We start from the raw sequence: 5,759 nt of genomic DNA on the forward strand, positions 1-5,759 counted from the left end.
TGCAGATTTGTCCATCACAAGAAGACGTCTGACTCATGATGTTCTCTATCTTTCTCTATTTTAGTGATGATTTTGGTAACTTCTTTGATACTAATTTGAGTGTCCATAAGGCTCTGTGAGATGCATTTTTGACTTCTGCCATTAGCAATTCTATATTAGGCTGGTACAGCATTTGTTTAGGAACATCAATGTTCCTTCCAGTTTGGAATTTGGGTGCTTCATGATACACATCGTACACATTCTGCATAATCTCAAGAGAAGTTATTGTGTGGTGCAGCTCAAGTCACATCCACTTTTGGTTGTGAATTACAAATAGAGAAGGTAGTACCATTAGCAGTTTCATTAAATGAATCTGTTTTAATAGTTGTGCTAGCAGATCTCACCCAGGCACATCCCCTTCCCACATAACATACCTGTGACTGTGCATGGGTTACTGGGCTCATTTCACAAATACAAGGGCTGCCCTCAGTGTGCAGACACCGATCCTCTCTGTCAAGCCCTGCATTTTTGCACACAAAATTCAGTGCATCCCTTGGCACACATGCTTTGATACTAAGAGTTTGCCAGTTTCCAGTTTTCTTGTTGAAAATGACCCAGACATTATGCTGAACGGGACCGAGAGTTACATGAGTTCTTATAACTCCAAGGGCCAAAACTGGAATTACACAGTATTTTGTTGCATTCTTAATGGTTAATGTAAAACACTGCAGGGTTCTGTTCATTCTATGTGAAACTGACCAATTGCCACCAAGTGTGGAAGTCTTTTTCAAATTCCTTTGTGGTTTCATTTTTAGGCATGATTTAGTTAATTCTCTTGGCAATTTCCTCAGCTCTCCTTTTTCTAAGTTTTCCTGAGATTACAGACTGTAGCCACAGCTGAGCTTGTCTACACTGAAATACTAAAGAAATGTTACCCTGTAGTTTTCCCATAAAGCCAACAACTGCTGGAAACAATCCTGCTGTGTATTGTTGGCCAGGGTGGTTAATAGGTTAGGTGCCAGGCTGTGGGTTTGGGCAAGTGTTAGCAGGGCTGATCTGAGAGGAGTTTGTGTCTGTCCAATATAAGAACTCACAGTGCTTCATTTATTGGCTAAGACTTCTTGATCAATAGAATTTCATATTCCCAGTTCAGACCCAAACCGTCCCCTTAAGCCTTTTTTAGACCTATGATTTGGTGTCTGGCAATGTATCCATGTCTCCCAGCCTTTTAGGCTTTGCTGTATGAACGGGTAGTATTGCTGTTTAATTTTGGTTCTATTAGCCTCTATCTTTACATCCAGCATTTTCAGAGAGTACTGTGGATCTAAAAGCAACAATTGTTCATTTGTTTTTCTTACCACAGAGTGAAAGACTATATTATTTCACATATGGGTCCTATGCTATGCCATTGTTTGCTAATGTAAAGTTGTTTGTTTTAATTTTAAATGCCTATTGTGTGACCCATTCTGTTTTGCTCCTTGTCGAGTACCCAAGGCATGGTAACAGGTTTCTTCAGATACATTGCCTGCCTTTAGGCAAGCGTTTCAGAAACCTTCAGAAACCTTACACTGGCCCCTGGTAGTATTACAAATTACACTTACTTTACTAAAGTTCCTACTACAAATGGCTGAGTATTCTGAGTACCTCAGCCCATAAGAGGATGTAGTTGTGCTGTCAGGAGTCCATGCATATCTGGGTTGCCATCACACGGTCATGACATTGGGCATGATATACCCTAAGAGGATGATTGTGCTCCCGGCTTCCCCTCCAACTGGATTGGTGACTATTTCTGATGGCCTGGAATATGCCAAGAATGAAATTCAGTTCTCAAAAGCAGATGCTCTGTGAGACCTGTTCCACGTACTAAGCATACCAACAGGACAATTTATTATTCTAGTGGCACAAGAACTGCCTGCTGGAAACAATATGTGTTGGGTTGCATTCCTGGCAGGCTCAATTCCTGTATCTCTGTGTGATGATGGTCCTCCCACCCCACCTGTGCCCTGCAGAAGAAGGGAACTATCTTGTGCTAGGTTATAGTCTCCCATTTTAATTTGCATAGCGCAAAATCCTGATAGGAATCACATGAGAATGGATTCACACGCTGCTTGTTAGAAAGGTCACGGATGTGCATGGTCACAGTAATAATCACAACTAAAAGAGGTTTGTGAGTTTCAAATTCACACGCCATAGAGGTCCTGCTTTCAGGTGGGACAAGAAAGGCTGGCATGGCGTCAGGTTTTCCTCAATCTTCAACTGCTCAGTCATTAATCCTTAAAATAGTGTAAAGAGTTTTTACATTATTAATCCCTTTTAGCCAATTAGGTCCTGAATATTTTTGAGTGTTTCATCTAGCAGGATCTTGGAGGCCAAGGAGATCATGATGGTAGTGACAGTCACCTACTGTGGCTTGGATTCCCATCAGAAATATCAGGAAGACAATGATGGTGTGAAGCGCATCTTGGTTTCTTCTGTTCTTTCTGAGGTCCACTTGTGTACTCCTCTTGCCTTTTGAAGAAGTCTTTTAATTCTGGAATAGTGTAGCCAAGAGGTTAACGCTTCAAGCCTAAAAGGCTGTATAAGTGATTAAAAGTACTAAATAGAGTCCTTTCCATTTTGGGATAAGAGGCTTTCCCCCCGGGGATTTGATGTATACCTGGTCCCCAGGCTGGACTTGTGGAGAGGAGCATCCTCTTGCTCCTCTGCTCAAAATGTGTTGATTTATTTGATGCAGCTGTTTTGTCAGTTGCACAGCATGGTTCTGCAGATACCCCTCCCCAACTTGTACAATGTCTTCCCCTTGACAGTTATGCTTATATGGTCTTCTGTACAGTATTTCAAAGGGATTCAGATTTTCTTTTGTTCTTGGTCTTCTCAAATCCATAATAAAGCCAAAAGTAGGGCCTGGGGCCAAGGTATGTTGGCCCCTTGTCCAGTTTTGACTATTTGTTGTTTTAGGAGATAATTCCTCTTTTCCTCTTGGCTGCTGGCCTGCGGCCAATACAGCATGTGTAGGTGCCCGTTGATTTGGAGCTTATTGCAAAGTTGCTGTGCAATATTTGCTAGGAAACGTGGCTCTCGATCACAGGAGATGTCTAAAGGCACTCTGAACCAGGGCATTATGCTGTTTAACCAAATGTTGACAACTTCTTTAGCTTTATTTTTTTGGGTCGGGAATGCTTCAGGTGACGCTGAGAAGGTATCAGTGAAAGGTGAAAGGTATTTATAGCCCCATTTTCTTGGCAATTGAGAAAAGTCAACTTGCCAGTGCTGTCCAGGATATTGTCCCTTGTCTACTATGCCAAGCTCAACTCTAGTCCTAGTTTGTGGATTGGTTCTAAGACATCATTTCACACCCTTGGGTTACCAGCTTTCCACTAGAGTACAGGTTGCATCTTACTCTTGTCCTTCTCAAATAATTCTGTAAGGCATCCTCTTCCCAGTGTATACAATTATGTTCATCTGTAATTAATTTTCACAATGCTTTTTCAGGTATAACTGTCTATACCTGAGGAGTTGCAAAAACAATATGTTTCCATTCTGCTCATAAATTCTTTGCTAATTCTAGATCTTTCTGATTATACGACATACATCATTGTCATATTGTTCCTTACCTTTGGGAATTAGTGCCCAAAACTCAGCATGGCTTTGTTCTGCTGCTCTTTTTGCAACCTGTTACCCCTTTTGGGGTCTGTTTCTCCTTTCTGATGTCCTTTGCAGTGCATAACTGCAACCTCTTGAGGTACTAGTACTGCCTCCAGTAATTTTAAGATTTCTTCTTGATGCTTAATTTGCTTTCCTTGAGCTGTCAATAATCCTTTTCTTTCCAAACTGCTTCATGGCACATATTACTCTGAAGGCATACTTGGAATCTGTTCATATAGTGATCCTTTTTCCTCAGGCTGGTCAGAAGGTACAGCTTAAAGTGATTATCTCTGCCTTCTGAGCTGACTTGCTCCATGCTAATTGTATATCCTGATTTTCACTGATCTGCTCTTACAAAGCCACTCCCATCTGTGTACTGAGATTCTGCTCCTGGATTTGGGCTTTCTTTAAGATCTGGGCAGCTGGAATAAAGTGGACTTCATGGTTTTGATAGAGTCATGCTACAAAGGTTCCTTGTCTGTCTGGTGAGTGGCCAGGAATGCTGCTGGATTAACTAGAGAAGAGATTAGTTTGGTAATACCACATTGTTCCACCAAAATTGCCTGATGTTTAAGCAATCTGGAGGGTGAAAGCCAACGCCCACCCTTTTGCTCAAGAAGTGCTGCTACTGAATGTGAGATAAATACAATTATTTGTTGACCTCGAGTGAATTCTCAGGCTTCTTGGATGTTTGAAACAAGAGCAGCAACTGCTCACAGTCAGGCTGTCCCCTACTCACTTCATCCAGTTGTTTTGAGAAGTAGGCTATTGCTCTCTTCTATGGGCCAATTGTTTGGGCCACTACAAGGACTACAATCTCTACGCCCCCTACACAACAAACAAGGGACCAGAGGGTTACAAGGAGCATAGGGCATCAGGCACTTTGCTTTCCCTGCCACTCCCGTCATCAGAAAATGGAAATGCAGGTAGAGCTCCTGCACTTGGTTCCTGTCAGACTGTAAGTCTCATTCGTGTCAGAGTCACTCTGGCCTTTCTCACCATCTACTTCTTCCTTGTCCCTCACCTGCCAAGCCCCTCTGGGTGACAATGCAAATGCAGTTCCACATATTCACACTCTTTCATACAACACAAAAGGGTACTTAGGGGCTTTCCCACAAACTAGAAAATTGTCTGAGCGCTTAAGGTGCTCCGAGCATCCAAAAGATATCATCCTATTGCTGGAAAAATTCCCCGCTAGGCTGCCAGGGACCTATGTCCTCCAGAACCTCCTCAGAGTATTTTAAGTTCTCTAGACAATCAATTTCAATTTCCAATCTGCAAGACCATTGTCCTGGTTCGGGGCTTGTTTGGGACATAACCCCCAAAGGGGCTTCTCTACAAAAGCAGCTCCAATTGCCCCTCCCCCCTCAAACCAGTTTGGGAGAAAATACCCCCTTGGAGAAAAAGTGGAAAGAAACCTGTTTATTAAACAATAGAACCCAAACAATATTAAACAATAAAACTTCTCGCTACTCCAAAAAAAACAAAAAAAAGCAAACTCAGAACAGTCCCCTCCCCAGGTTGCAGCTCGGCTCACTCAGTCTTTGATCAGTCTCTCTGGTGCTGGAAACGCCGCGGCCCAGGCCCAGCCAGGGGGCCACAGGTGGAGCTGCCGGTGCTCTTCTGGGTGTTCAGTCCAGAGCAGGCTTGAACAGGTCCAAGAAAAAGGAAAAATCACAGTCCAGGGAACTTCTTTGCCTCAGCTAGCTAAAACTAACTAAAAGCAAAAAAAAAAAAAAAAAAAAAAAAAAGAGGAAAAAAGGAGCTCTGTCCGTCTGTCTGTCCATCCGCAGACAACACAGTCCAGGAGCAGGATTGTGTAGGAGTGAGAGCAGTCTGAAAACAAACTGCGCGCTTCTTCCCTCCCTTCTTCATTGTCTGGAAGAGAATCTTAAAGGTGTAAAACTTATTATTCAGTATAAACAGAACAAGACGACTGGGGATAAAAGCATCATATAGTCAACCCAGGACAACCATACAACGCTGTTTCCCTCTGAGACTGTGTCTCCACTTCTTGCATTCTTAGAGATGAACCTTGGAACACACACTCAATTTTCTGACTACTTCTACTCCAATTAATAGCATTCCATCCCCAAAGGAAAAAGGTAACAGTGTTGAGCACATTCCCTTCCTTA

The sequence above is a fragment of the Passer domesticus genome, chromosome 33 (genome assembly GCF_036417665.1).
Source record: "Passer domesticus isolate bPasDom1 chromosome 33, bPasDom1.hap1, whole genome shotgun sequence".
In the NCBI taxonomy this organism is placed as follows: Eukaryota; Metazoa; Chordata; class Aves; order Passeriformes; family Passeridae; genus Passer; species Passer domesticus.